The 16181-nt window shown below is 37.6% G+C and overlaps 1 long non-coding RNA gene across 2 annotated transcripts; it reads right to left on the reverse strand.

Moving 5' to 3' along the window:
- Positions 1–5323: 5323 nt before the first annotated feature.
- LOC110877729 lies at positions 5324–7816 on the reverse strand. 2 transcript variants are annotated; one of them, XR_004866394.1, is made up of 7 exons: positions 7683–7816; positions 7509–7590; positions 7338–7382; positions 6827–7200; positions 6444–6722; positions 6007–6340; positions 5324–5903 (listed from the first exon to the last, which is right to left on the reverse strand). It is a non-coding gene; the product is annotated as an uncharacterized LOC110877729 (long non-coding RNA). The 2 variants fall into 2 exon arrangements; XR_004866393.1 differs by having other exon boundaries at positions 6444–7200.
- Positions 7817–16181: the final 8365 nt, after the last annotated feature.

Consider the following 16181-nt stretch of genomic DNA (forward strand, 5'->3'; position numbering starts at 1 on the left):
TGAACTTGTTATATCCATTTATATGACCTAATCATCAATGGCATAGATACATCGGGCAGAAAAGAAATCACTTTTGACCGGATTTCATTTTGCAGTTTCCACGATTCAACATCCACGCTATACTTCTGATACTAACCAACATATGGAGTTCATCTAGTATTGTGTTTTTCACAAAGAATTTTGTTTTTATAAATGCTTTGGTTTTTTGTATAATATTGTGTTAGGAAATTTGAACTTTGTAGTCAACTCCTAGCCTATACCTAAATACCTCATGTAAATAATAACCGCTCAAGTTAACTACCTTCTAAAAAAAGGGAGTTAGTGAGGGTGGAGGGAGGTTATTTATTTATCAAGAAAGAAAAGTTTTATTAACCATTAATACAACAGTTGATGTTATCAGTTTTGTAGGAGAACATGGTCGACAACTACAAAAAACGGTTTAACCTGAATAATAAACTGCTAATACATATCCTAATTAATATTATAATGGAGGGAAATATACATAAAATCTGAAAGTTGACGACACTGTATGTTGTAAATAATACAAAATAAAAAGTAGATCATGTCATATAAAAACACAATGTTTATACAAAAAACACAATGCTATAGTATAGTACAATGTTACATATATAAAACAGAAACAACTACAAAATTCAAAATCCCGATAACGTCTAATCCAACTGGGACAGGTTTCTAAAATTTACAACATTCAAACTGTGTGTATATTGAAAATCCCGATAACGTCTAATCCAACTGGGATTAGTAGGCGAAATGTTGGTTAATTCTCGTACACGTTAACTCAAACTTTGTTATTTAGTAGACGCAAGATAACATCTTTGCTTCGTTGTGTACACTCTAAAAAGTTTTAAGGAAAAACAAATAATAACGAAATTTCTTCAAATATATAATGGCGTATTTCAATTATTTCAATTAAAATGCATACAACAAAGACAATAAAAATATGTAAAACAAATGCAAGATACAATGCATCATAACGTTACGCATTGATGGCAAAGAAAGCCATTTGTTGCACATACATCTACATTAGATCACACACCTTACTGGAAGCCTGATTGATATCTCAAACAGAAGTATATCGTCGTGATATAATTATTATTACCTACGATTCGATAAAAGTTGTATTCGAACAACTCAAATATAATTGTTTTTTTATAGTCACAAACTTAACAGATACCGAGCAAACAACAATGATACCAGTTCGTATTCGTTTTTATTATTTTCTCGAGATGGCGGCATAAAGTTTGTTGAACAGGAAGTTGTATGTGCAATATAGTATTTTTTGGTATCGTAAGCTTAATTGAGCATCGGTGCCATACTGATTACCTAATGAACCAAACCAATATCAACAACACTGGTACCGGTAAGGGTATTCATTTTTATGGTTTTCAATTGGTGTAAGATATATGTCGATTGTTATACCAAATGTTGGTATCGTATAATTGGTACTTATACTGAATAACATTTATATTTTTTTTTTTGCTATTTTAATATTATAATAGTGTATTATTATGGTTTGAGTTATTGTACAAAGGCTAAAATAAATAAAAAGTGTAAGAAGCCACCATAGAGTGACAAGTGTCAAATGTGGAATCAAGTGGAAAATGTATTTTCATCGAAGAGAAAAAATCAATATGCATATGCTTTTCACATGCTAAGACACATGCACATGCAAGTCAAATGCTTAACCCCCCTCATTTTTAAACGTTCGTAACACTTTTATAAGTCATTTGTTTAAATAGAAAAAAACTATACCATAAAAATCGAGCATCTTTTTATCTTTAATACGAGTATCCTATTGTTATAGTTTAAATAAAAAAACAAAAACGCAATCGCTTAAACACAATGGACATAACGTAAAACACAATGAACATAATGTAAAATACAATGAGTATCAAGCTAAAAACATAATAAAAAGTAGACTAAAAGCACAATTGACAATAGATAAAAAAACACAATGGAAAACAGATTAAAGCACAATAGACAACAAACTAAATACACAATAGACAATAGACTAAAACACCATGAACATCATAACAAAAAAACACAAAGGACAACATACCAAACACAATGGATAGCAACCTAAACACATTGCATAGAAAACTTACCTAGTTGAAAAGCACAATAATCAGAGCCAATAACACAATGTATAGAAAACCCAAATATAACCCATCTACATTGTATTATAAGTTCTGATAATTAAACACAATGGTCATAACCCAAAATAACATTGTGTTATAGGTTCTGATAATAACACCATGCGTAGAAACCCTAGTAACAACGTAATAACCAAAACACAATGACCTGAACCTATAACACAATGTTTAGAAAACACATCTTTATTGTGTCATACATTGTTCTACAGGTTTTGATGATAAGACAATGCACAAAACCCAAAATAACTTTGTGTTATAGGTTTTGATAATAACACAATGTATACCCTAGTAAAAATGTAACTGAAAAACTCAATGACCAGAACATTTAACAGAATGCATAGAAAACTCATCTTCATTATGTCATATATTATGTTATAGGTTTTGACTATAACACAAAATATTGAAACCCTAATAAAAAATGTAATGACCAAAACAAAATACAATGTATAGTTAGTAAAAGATGTAATTTTTTATTTTAATTTTATATAACAATATTATACTCATAGGAAAGATAAAAAAACACTCGTTACTATGTTTTTTTTTTTAATTTTTAGCGAACGACAATGTATAAAAAATCTATTTACTTTTTAAAATGATGGGAAATTGACAAGTGTCTACATGTGAAGAAAAAAAGTCAACAAATGTATTATATTCCTTTTATACCCTTCTAGTAATTTTTCCCCTATAACTAATCTCAACCCTCTAAATCTAAGATCGATGGACCAAAATCTTTTTCACTTTTTTTTTATTTATTTTGCACTTTGTATTTTATACTAACCCTTACGATTATTATATTTACATTCAACATTAAACATATTTTGATTTTAACTTTTAACGATCTTTTATTATTACCGCTACTGTCTTGACAACATAGGTAATGATGCTATATAACATCTATTAAGTTTTTTTTTTATGAAAATGATGTAGATTACCCTTTTTAATTTTGTATTAATATAATGTAGTGCTTTATAAATTTCGAATATATTTTCGATATGTGCTTATTGTTATTGTTATTGTTATTGTTATTGTTATTGTTATTGTTATTGTTATTGTTATTGTTATTGTTATTATTATTATTATTATTATTATTATTATTATTATTATTATTATTATTATTATTATTATTATTATTATTATTTGATAACTTTTATTCGAATGGGTCAAACACAGTTGATTTATTTATCGTCACTAACCGGACATATACCAATCAAACAATATCGGGTAATTAGGGTGCTACGGTTTGGTTTAAAACCTTCAAAATTGTTATCAATTTGGCTTCCTTATCATATTTTTTAACCGAGTATTTGGTTTGAGAATTTCCAAACCGTACCGTTTAGTATTTATACTTAAACGATCAACAAAAACCAAACCAACTATAAGATTTTGGGCTACCAAACTTTTATATTTAACTTGGGCCTATATTTAACCAAAGCAGCTATAAGATTTTGGGCTACAAAACTTTTAATATTTAACTATATATTTTTGTTTTATGTCACGTTACATTAGGGTATTCATGGTTTGGTTTAAAATCGTGAAATCATACAAACCCAACACCAATTTGGTTTTGCAGTTGGTTTTTTCTTTTAACTTTCAGTCGGGCATTTTCAGAATTTTTAAACCGTAGTGAACGGTTTGGTTTATCATTTTTACCAAAATACAACCATATAAACCAAACCGGACCGTTAGTTTAAAAATATTTCAGTGTTTTAAATTGTATATATACACAAATAATATTTTGGTATAGTGACGATTTCAGTTTGTATGGTTGCATTCAAATGATGTAATGTATTATTTTTTAGAACAATCTGGAAATAGATCTCGTGTTAGTGTTAGTAGTGGGCTAATGAGGAATTTATTTTTTAACATGACCTGAAGAATTTATTTTTTAACTTAACCTGGACTTCTCTTTTTGTTTTGGACATTCTACACCCAAAATGTGCCACTAAATTCAAACTTTTAAAAACTTGTATTTGATTAACTTGTTTATTTATTTTTACAACCTTTTTATTTTATAGTTTATGCATCTTATACAAAATCCCTAACAAAAGTCCAAACTCCGAAATCAAACTGGAAACAAACCATTAGTAACGGTTCGGTTTCGGTTTTGGATAATTTTATACCGTCGTTACTAACGATTCGGCTCACGCTTTAACGTAAAAACCGGACCGTAAACACCCCTAAACTACATGATTATATTGTTTAACAATGCATTAAACTTAGATCAAAATATGTGTTGAATAATTCATTCCGTTCCTTAATGGATAACAAACATGTCCTTACTAATATAACTAACTATCGAGCCGACACTGGAAGTAACCTTTCTATTTCTACAGGGTAGAGGTAAGGTTGTCTACATCTTACTCTGCTCAAACCCTAACTTAGCTTTGCTATTGGTGGTATTTTACTAAGTATGGTGATGATGAACTAACATAATGAAAAACTAACAGTAAATATATCTCCAACTGGAGTCGAATTTACCAACATGCTTCCATTATACAAAATACATAAATATCTTTATATCATACAATACAAGTTCACCGTCGTGTCTACGGGGAGGTGGGTTACCAGGTTTTCCCCGAAAATGGTGGTAGACGACTCGGGTTACTCTCGGAGTACTCCGTTTGTCCAGTGGGTACCCCGAGAGTACTCGGGATTGATTTGTTGGCCGTTCGAAAAAAAAAAAAAAAAAAAAAAAAAAAAAAAAAAAAAAAAAAAAAAAAAACAATCCAAGTTAATTAAATAATTTACATCAAAAGTGATTGACTTCATTAATCAAATTCATACATGTAATGCAATAAAAACTAACATACTTCAAGATACAACCAAAAGCGATTAATTCAAAGAAATGAGACCATTTTTTCCTACACCATAAACAAAAAACCAAATCTTAGTATAATCAATATACATTAAAACCATATTCGACCGTTTGTACATCGTGTTTATCTTTTTTTAACAACATTATATTAACAAATAGAAATAGATGCAGTAAGCCATTGGCACCCAAACAACAAAATACAAGACATCAATTGATCAAATTTCTAACATTGAACTCACGCCACCAACCCCAATCAAGATCTATAAATTTAGATCCACACTTAGCTAACCAGAAATGCATTTCTTGCATCTCCTCCAAAACCTTGGCAATCGACCCATTGAACTGCAGCTCGTTTCTATGCTTCTTCCATATCGTCTAGAAGGTGTTAAGAAAGGCCACACCCACCACTTTCTTCCACCGCTTAGATCCATTAAACCTCCTCAAGAGATTCCATAAGCCTTTAATTGAGAACTGATTTCATGGCAGCGGGATTTTTAACCAAACCAAGATGCACCAGCATATTGAGCAGCTTATGATGCACGAGGCTAGAACATAATCACAGTTCTCTAAATCCATCCCTCACCTGCAGCATATCGGGTCCTGAATCTACACACCTCGACGAATCAGGATTGATTTACATGGGGTCTTTTCTTCAAAGGCTCTCCACATGAAAAACAGCCTGCTACAAGCTAAACCTGTATTGACCCATTACCCACCGTTTGACCCGTTTTGTCACCTCTTGCAGATATACAACAATAGGGTTATAGGGCGGAAGGTCAAGCGCAAAAAGCCATGTGAGCTCGAATATAAACCAAGCATTCAGGTTCTCCTTAGCCATAAATCCATAACAACAATATAGTTGCTAACAACTAAAGTACAATCAACTTTTCCACGATATCGTTTAACAGAATTAACTGCTAAGAAGATTAAGAAACAAACAAAAACCAGTGAGTAAGCATAAGAAAGCCTGCTACTCCATATACTGAAAGAGTTGACTTTCATTGGAGTAGAAACAACCAGAGGGGCTTCCGGTGAATCACTAACTGCAAATTTCTCGTGCATGAAATGACTATCAACAATTAAGTCGTCTTTGGGGACAATCTTGTAGCAGTAGCAGCTCTTCAGTCCCACTTGATTTCTGTAGCATTTGTGGGACCCATCTTTCACCTGTTGGAAGTTCCATATCACATTAAATTTACCCACCGTAGCAACCAGATGGCGTTCTTGCTTCCCATCGCTCGTGACCAAAATCCACTTCCCGTCATACGTAACATCCACATGCGTAATTGTCATTCCACCAGCTCATGGAAGCTATATGTTTTTATATTGTTGATTCAACTTCCTCTTTCACCTATAAACACAATATTATCAACATTACTATAGATAAATAAAAACATATTATAAAAAAAAAGTTAAAAAGACTAATATGCCTTTAATGGGCTGTAATTACTTACCTAATTGACAGTGAATGCCTTCAAATGAGTATGCTTCCGGATACACGCCTTCTTTTCCCATGAAAGCCCAATATACCACCAAGAACCCCCAAATTTGGTTCCATGACAGCCGACTATATCACTAAGAACCCCCAAAAACGGCTATGTGACAAGTCCAACACTCTCAGATCTTTAAGCATGGTTAATGAAGGAATCTCGAAGGCTACACAAAGTTGAAACCGACTCCGGTAATGACTTGATGCCGGTTTTAGAGAGGTCAAGTACTTTAAGATGCGACATCTGCATAAAGAACGAATCGAGAATGTTTTTAGAAAGTGGGTTCCTCTGAAGAAGCAAAGTAGACAGTTTCTGGCAGTTTGGATAATCAGGTACAATACTAATACCGTTATCCATCACAGAGAAGCCCACTCAACATTTTCGATCCATACTCTTGCCAATTGGTTTAATTTCGATGCAGATTTATTTATCAACATCGGGCCCTCCCTAGCTATCCGGATAGCCATATCCCTAACTAAATCATGCATCTTGACGTAATCTGAACCAACGTCTTCGAGCAAGCAAGCATCTTTAAGCATTTCAAGCACTGTGTACCCTTTGTTGATTTCTTTTTCTCGATCTCCGTTTCCAGTTATCAATCCTTCTGCCATCCAGTTGATGGATATATTATTCCATTGTTATATATAACTTGTCGCTTCAGCACCAGTAGCAGTGTGGAAACAATTGATTAACATTGCAGTGGCACTTCCATCAGTATAACCTGAAATCACACACTAAATCTGTGTCACAAATAGCTAAAACAATAGATATATTAAATACAAGGTTACCACAAAATTGCAATAGAACCACTAACAGTATCTAAAGATAAAGATAAAAAGCGATCAACGAATGACTTACAAAATCATGCGTCAAGTAAGTATCTCGCAGTAATCACAACAATACCTACAAATTCAAAAAAAAAATGGGGAATTCAAGTCAATTCATTCATAACAAACATCACGTATCAAATTTGATTAAAAAAGAAACAACAACAAAAATAAAAAAATAAAAATAAAAATGAAATATCACCAAGGCATGATGACGTCCAAAGAGCCAAAAGGTTGCTTAATTTGTGGATTACTAAGCATACCATCTGGTAATTGTGTCATATCTGTAATTCCAAAAAAAACGACATAAAGTGTTAACTAATAAACTTAAATCAAACACAAAATCATGAATAAAAAGAAGAAATTAGAGTCTAACCTGTGAATAATGAAGAAATTAGGGCAGATCTAAAGACAAATTGAAACTCCGAATCACCGACAAGTCTCCGAGACTGCTAAACGATCCAAACACATTTCCGTCGAAGCTTCCATAAAGTCGATCAGTTGAAGAACTGTCACACCCTGGCTTTGCGGAAGCGTGGTTAATTTGGTGTGACTTCTTAATACCATAGCTTAATCATAACAAGCTATATGATTTAAAAATATGCAAGATCATCCATTGATAATAAAAATATTAAACATTGTCTTAACAGGTTAACACCCAACAACCATAACTTGTCTAAACATTACAAATGCAAACTTAAAATAAACATGGTTCAGGGACTGTGACTTGTCCAGGAAAGAGTCACAAGCCTCGAACCCTGGATGACCTCGGGCCTAATGCAGCGGAAAACAAGCCATACCGCGCCAGATCGTTAGTTTCCTGAAATACATGTAAGTTGAAAAATCAACAATAATGTTGAGCGAGTTCATGCGAAAGTGAGTAAATAAACCTTTATCTTTATCAAAAACCTGGTATGTAGCAAATAAGGAAAAAGAGATCACCAATGGTTTGCAAGGCCATTGATATGTGTGAAGTGCAAGTAGGGATGACTCAAACCTAGCGGATTTATGCGTCGGGCACTAAGTCACCCCGAGGTCCGTTCAGCTGGACCTGGGGCTGGGCTCGCTACACCCAGATAGATCTACCGCTCCTGTCCCTCGGTCCTACTACGAGGATTAATGGCCTCAAGTTGTGCCTACCCACTCACATGATCTAAGTAGTAACCCTCCTTACGCTAACCATACCATGTATAAACATATTCATAATCATTGTAACATGTATTTCACCCCCGCAGTTTATAAAACTGAAAACAGTTAAGAGAAAAGGGGGACATGAACTCACAGTGAGTGCATCACAATACCAAGTAATCCAAATATCCAACTGCTGCGCAACGACCTACATGTGCTAATTCTATTAGACGGATGGCCGTGCCTTAGCTTTATAGTTTACATTTTCGGGAAACAGTTAGACAACCGTTCCGCGTATATACTTGGTAGAGAACCTCCTTCCCAAGGATGGGGGAATTAATACATGCGTGTTTATAATGTTAAGTCTCACTTAATATATTTTATTTCTCATTCCCAAAATATAATTATTTTTCTCAAAAATAATATATTTTCTCTTTACATAATACTTTCCAAAATAATACGTTGACAATATCCGTATTTATGAATATTTCCGGATAAGGCGTAAGTTACGTTTTGGCGATTAAGTGGTAATAGTAATTACCGTTGTAACTTATATGTTTGTCGTATAAGCGTTTGTATTATTTTGGGTTCGACAAAGTTAGTAAATATTATTTTTACTCTAAAAATAATATTTATACATTTTCACAAAATAATCATAAACAGTGTTGTGAAAAATATATTTATCGAATAAATATTTATCACGTTTATTTTTGTGAAAACCCCACCTCCGAATATTTGTAAATAAAGTCATGGCGAATTATATTTGAAAATATGTCAAAAGTAGTCTAACACTTGTAAATAATTCTAAGTGTTAGATTTTTAGAAAATTTCGCCAGAGTTTCCCCTGTAACTGGAGGTGGCCACGCTTTTAAGCGTATCATTTTCTCTTACAAAATCATTCCAATACTTCTTTTAAATCAACCAATCAATTTCCAACACATTAAACAAGTTTCAACACTTCAAACTTGTAGACTAGTATGTAAAATCGCATTATTACATGAACTTGTAGTTTTTCTAAAACTATTGTGTAGATCTCGTTATATTTAGTGGATCTATGTATAAAATAGTTTAGTCTTGCAAAAACCCCGTTTTTGGAACAAATCATTCTTTACAACTTCCCGACAATTTTTATAAAAATTGTTATTTTGTCGGATCTTTCGTTTCACAAGTGTTTATACACTTGTAGTTTATAAAAATCATCTTTGTTAGCATGTTATCCAACTTATATAAAACATGATTTTCTCGACACTTGGTTCTACGAATGTACCACTTGTACATACGTAGATCGGCTCGTTTTAAATACTATTTTTCATGTCAAAACACTTTTACACAAGTTCATGTTTCCCGTGTGGTGAAGTTTCACCTTTTAACCCTCGTACCGCTAGAAACATGCTTATGTTAAGATACATGATCTTAACAAAGTCGGGTTAAACGATGATAAGAGCCACCACATCGTAGATCGGGCCTCAAAAATCAACATATTCAAGTACTACGACTTTTACACGCGTTATATGCTTTTAACCAACAATATTCGAGTTTTAGTAGACTTTTAGATTCAAAAGATGGGTTACCGACTTTTAACCGTTAAAAATCCTTTTAACCACTTTAGATACGATCAAGAACGAGTTTTAAATGTTATACCTCTAGCTCGGGGCTAGGGAAGATCTTTGGCGAAAATGGCGTGGATAAAAGCAAATGAACGAGGTCCTCCAACTTCCGCTTGCTTCAAGCTTCCTCGTACGTGATCCCCGACACTTGTGTGAGCTTGGAATGGCAAGACAAGAACCGAAAATATGATGGATGGGGGTGGGTGGTCACGGCCGAGAGGAGAGGAGGGCAAGAGAGAGAGTGAAGTTGGTGAATGTGATGATCTCTCATGTGTGGGTGTGTGTTTATATAGAGAAATTTGTGCCATCGTCCAACGGTTTATGCGTCGTCTAGATATCCACGAAATCAAATTAAATAATCAAAAGGTGTACCCTTATGTCACATCATAGTGACCGATCCCATTAGGGGGGGGGGTATCCGGTTGGCTCTTGATCGTTCAGTTAGAGTTTAGTTAAGTTAAGTCGGTTAACTTTAGGGATTAACCTCGTTAGTTGTTTGATGCGTTATAGTGCGGGTGTTAGGGTAATCAGGGACCCTAACTGGCTCAGAAAAATACCAATAATATTTCTGGCTATATTTTTATGTTCCGGGTATAGTCCGGTTGTTCGGTCGGATAGTAATCCGCTAAAGTGCTTACGTAATCCTTTAAGCGTTGTAAATAATATTTTTAGCGACACAATTTATTCTGCAAAGTGTCAGGAATAATTCCTCATATTTTGGCACTTTATTAATTAGCTAGAAGCTAGTGTGTTGATAAAAGTGCTGTGTTTTGTGCTTAGAGTACGTTTTAGGCACATCCAATCTCTGTATCTTATTCCTAGAGATGCAATTATACAACCCTTGTATCCCTACACACACTACGGGTGTAGTAAAATATTTCTGGCTCGTTCAGGCCTTTAGAGGCAGTGTTTGCCTAATGCTGGCTATATCAGCATGTTCAATAGGTTATCCGTTCAAATGCTACTGTGCTTTTGTGCATCATGTTTGTCACTAGAGTTCAGTAAGTAAATAATGTAGTGACGGAAAATCAAAGTATGATGCAGATATGTACAAGTATCAATAATCAAGTAGCAGTTTATCATAAATCTCAGTTAAGCACAGTAATTAGGCAACAATTAATAGTTAATTAAGTCGTACGGATACCTGGTTTTGTGAGGGTTGTCACATTCTCCCCCCGTTAAATAAATTTCGTCCCGAAATTTCAAATTCTGCTTGTAGAAGCAGGGTTCTTAGGAAATAAGTGGGGGTATTTCTCTTTCATTCGGTCTTCACGCTCCCAGGTGAACTCAGGACCATGTCTAGCATTCCAGCGAACTTTGACGAGCTTGACACTGCTCCGGCGGGTCTTGTTAACTTTCCAATCCGTGACCTCGACTGGTTCTTCAACGAAGTGGAGCGTGTCATCAATATGAATTTCGTCGGTAGGAATGGCAACGTTAACTTGGGTTGGACTTCTCTTCAGATTGGATACATGAAATGTATCGTGAACATTATTCAGTTCGGCAGGTAGATCCAACTTGTATGCTACGGTCCCAATTCTTTCCAAAACCTTGAAAGGACCAATGTAGCGCGGATTCAACTTCCCACGCTTCCCAAAGCGTGCCACACCCTTCCAGGGTGATACCTTCAACAAAACCATATCCCCAACCTCAAACTCCTGAGGTTTCCTTTTCAGATCTGCGTAGGTCTTCTGACGGTCACGAGCCGCACTAATGCGATCTTGGATTTGCGCGATCTTATCTGTAGTTTCCTGAACTACATCGGGACCTACCAATTGTCTATCACCTGCGTCAGACCAACAGAGCGGCGACCTGCACTTGCGCCCATATAACGCTTCGAATGGCGCGGCACCAATACTGGTGTGGTAGCTGTTGTTGTATGAAAACTCAACCAGGGGTAAATGCTTATCCCAGCTACCGCCTAAATCCATAACACATGCTCTCAGCATGTCCTCCAACGTCTGAATCGTCCGCTCACTTTGTCCGTCGGTCTGCGGGTGAAAGGCTGTGCTCATATTCAGCTTTGAGCCAAAAGCTTCCTGGAAGGACTGCCATATCCTCGATACGAACCTTCCGTCTCTATCAGAAATAATCGAGAGGGGTACTCCATGGCGTGTAACAATCTCTCTCATGTAGATTTCAGCCAATTTGCTTGTATGATCCTTCTCGCGGATAGGTAAGAAGTGTGCTGACTTCGTTAAGCGATCCACTATCACCCAGATAGTGTCATGGCCTTTTGGCGTTCTTGGCAACTTCGTAATAAAATCCATGGAGATTTCTTCCCACTTCCACTGGGGAATTTTTGGTTGCTGCAGAAGTCCCGAAGGCTTCTGGTATTCCGCCTTAACTTTGGCGCAAGTTAAACATTTGCTCACGTAAATAGCAACATCGCCTTTCATCCTAGGCCACCAGTAATAAACTTTAAGATCCTGGTACATCTTATCCGCTCCAGGGTGGATAGAGTACCGCGACTTGTGAGCTTCATCAAAGATAACCTCTCTTAAACCACCAAACAGAGGAACCCAAATCCTTTTCTCAAAACACAACGTTCCTTCCCTGTTTGGCACCAAAATCTTCTCCATCCCACGGAGATATTCTTCCTCAAGGTTTCCCTCCTTGAGAGCTTCCTTCTGTGCTGCACGAACGCGTGAGGAAAGGTCGGTTTGAATTATCATCTCCATAGCCCTAACCCTTATGGGCTTGATTCTCTCTTTACGACTTAGGGCATCAGCGACCACATTCGCCTTCCCTGGATGATACTTGATCTCGCAGTCGTAATCGTTCAACAACTCGACCCATCGCCTTTGCCTCATATTCAACTCCTTCTGGTTGAATATATGTTGGAGGCTCTTGTGATCTGTGAAGATTGTACACTTTGTACCGTAAAGGTAGTGTCTCCAGATCTTCAAGGCAAAAACCACTGCGCCTAGCTCCAAATCATGAGTGGTATAGTTCTTTTCGTGCACTTTCAGTTGGCGTGACGCGTAGGCAATAACCTTTTGGCGTTGCATCAACACACAACCCAATCCTTGACGCGATGCGTCGCAGTATACCACAAAATCGTCAGTGCCTTCTGGTAGAGCTAATATTGGCGCGTTGCAAAGCTTGTCTTTCAATATCTGAAACGCCTCATCCTGTTTGATTCCCCAATCAAACTTCTTATCCTTCTGCGTGAGGAGTGTCAACGGTTGAGCGATCTTTGAAAAGTTCTCGATGAACCTTCGATAATAGCCAGCCAAACCCAAGAATTGCCGAATCTCGGTTGGCGTTTTTGGCGTTTCCCAATCTTTGATCGCCTCGATCTTGGTTGGATCCACGTGGATTCCATCTCCATTCACCACGTGCCCAAGGAATTGCACCTCACGTAGCCAAAACTCGCACTTAGAGAACTTGGCGTACAATTGTTCCTTCTTTAGCAGCTCCAGAATAGCTCTAAGATGCTGCTCGTGCTCAGCCTTCGTCTTTGAATAAATCAGGATGTCATCGATGAATACAATCACGAACTTATCCAGGTATGGCTTACAAACTCGGTTCATCAAATCCATGAACACTGCAGGTGCGTTTGTCAAACTAAACGGCATAACGAGAAACTCGTAGTGTCCATATCGAGTTCTGAAGGCTGTCTTCGGAATACTCTCTTCCTGTATCCGTAGTTGATGGTATCCAGATCGAAGATCGATCTTTGAATAGAAGCTTGAACCTTGAAGCTGGTCGAACAGATCATCGATTCTTGGCAGGGGATACCTATTCTTGATCGTCAGCTTGTTCAACTCTCTGTAGTCAATGCACATACGGAAACTACCGTCCTTCTTCTTCACAAACAAAACTGGAGCTCCCCAAGGCGAGAAGCTTGGTTGGATAAAACCCTTGTCTAACAACTCTTGAAGTTGTGTCGACAGTTCCTGCATTTCAGATGGGGCAAGTCTGTAGGGTGCCTTAGCCACAGGCGCAGCGCCTGGAACTAAGTCGATGCGAAACTCCACTTGCCTTTGAGGTGGCAAGCCAGGCAAGTCTTCTGGAAAGACTTCTGGGTATTCCCTCACGACAGGGATGTCTTCGATCTTTGGCTCAGCAGCCTTCTTATCTACAATGTGTGCTAGAAAAGCAACACATCCTTTCTGCAAACACTTCCTTGCTTTCAGGCAGCTAATCATCCTTAACGGCGTCTCACGCTTTTCCCCATGAACAACAATGGTCTCACCATCATCGGTCGGGATACGAATAACCTTCTCGTGACAAACTATCTCTGCCTTGTTACGCGATAACCAATCCATCCCTACTACCACATCGAAGCTTCCCAATTGGACTGGTAGTAGATCGAGAGCAAACTCACGCTCTCCCAGTTCGATTACGCAACCTCGAATCACCTCGTTAGCTTCTACTAACTTCCCATTCGCTAATTCAATCGAGTAAGGAATATCTAACTTACTAGCGGCTAAACCAAGCATGTTCTTAAATTCTAATGATACGAAGCTATAATCGGCACCAGTATCAAACAAAACGGATGCATAGCGTTGGTTTACAGGGAACGTACCAGTGACAACGTTGGGATCCTGGCGCGCTTCCCTGGCTTCCATGTTAAACACTCTTCCGCGTGCCTGATTTAACTCTGGGCAATTCTTCTTGAAATGCCCTTGATCTCCACAATTGAAACATCCGGGCCTTTGCCCGTTTCCACCATTGTTTCCAGCTTGATGGTTTCCCTGGTTCCGATTCATGGCACCCGCTTGGTTAGCATTATTGGCGCGGTTCCCATCACCTCCTTGGTTTCCTTGTGGGCGGTTACCATTACCACCACGGTTATTCCTATTCCCAGATCCCCCTTGGCCTCCCCGGCCAGCATTAGCCCAACAGAAATCCTTCGTATGACCAGTCTTCCCACATGATTCACAAACTCTCAGGCTGCAACGACCAGAATGATGTTTTTGGCATGAGTTGCACTTGGGGTGTGTACCCATGTATCCCTTCCCTTTCTTTCTACCACCAGCCGTAGCTTGAGCTGGCGCATTCGATTCTCCTTTCTTAACCACCATCCCGGTGCTTTGCTTGAAACTCGAAAATTTTCGCTTATTACCACCAGATGACTCCACATGAGTCTCCTTCTTCTTGGGCTCAACCTCATCAAACTTGTTCAACCGAATCGCCTCTTCGGTGAGAGCCACACTCAGATCAATGGCTTCTGTGATGGTTGCAGGTTTGGAAGAAGTTACCATGCTGATTATTTGAGGAGCCAATCCCCAGATGAAGCGTTCAATCCTTTTGAACTCGGGCGTAACCATATAGGGTACCACATGCGACAAATCGTGGAACCTCTGAACGTACTCAGCTATCTTCGAACCTTCCATCTTCAGGTGCCAGAATTCGGTCTCTAACCTCTGAATTTCCGCACGAGAACAGTACTTCTTGCGCATAAGCTCTTTCAACTCAGTCCAGGTCAGTGCGTAAGCTGCGGCTTCGCCAAGGGTCTGGACCTGTAGATTCCACCAGGATAGGGCTCCATCCACAAATAGCCCTGAGATGTAAGTGACTTGCTGATCCACTGCGCACTTGCTCATGCGAAGTACGGACTCGGTCTTCTCTGCCCAGCGGACGAAAGCAACAGCACCACCTGTGCCGTCGAAGTTTATGGGCTTACAGTCCAAGAATTGTTTGTAGGTGCACCCATGAGGAGGATTTTGGTTGCCGTTAATGTTCGAGCTACTTCCGCTTGGTCCTCCTTGCGAGGCAGCATATTGAGCAATAGCAGCCGCAATGACTTGCTGTAATTCGTCCTGAGTAGTAGGCATCGGCTGAGGTTGTCGTCTTGGCGCCATCTTCTAAAGATGTGTACGTTGGTCAGGCCATAATAAAGCGTACGTATATAGTAATAATAATAGCACATAACATCTCATGTTATCAATATATCACACACAACATCCCATGTCCCAACATCCCATGTTGCAAATATCATACATACAACATCCCATGTCCCAACATCCCATGTTGCAAATATCATACATACAACATCCCATGTCCCAACATCCCATGTTGCAAATATCATACATACAACATCCCATGTCACAAAACATAAATAAGCAATCAAGTAAATCAGATATGGTGAGAATACGGCGATTGTTATATATATCGAGACCATAATGTGG

This window comes from Helianthus annuus, chromosome 9 (genome assembly GCF_002127325.2).
Source record: "Helianthus annuus cultivar XRQ/B chromosome 9, HanXRQr2.0-SUNRISE, whole genome shotgun sequence".
NCBI lineage: Eukaryota > Viridiplantae > Streptophyta > Magnoliopsida > Asterales > Asteraceae > Helianthus > Helianthus annuus.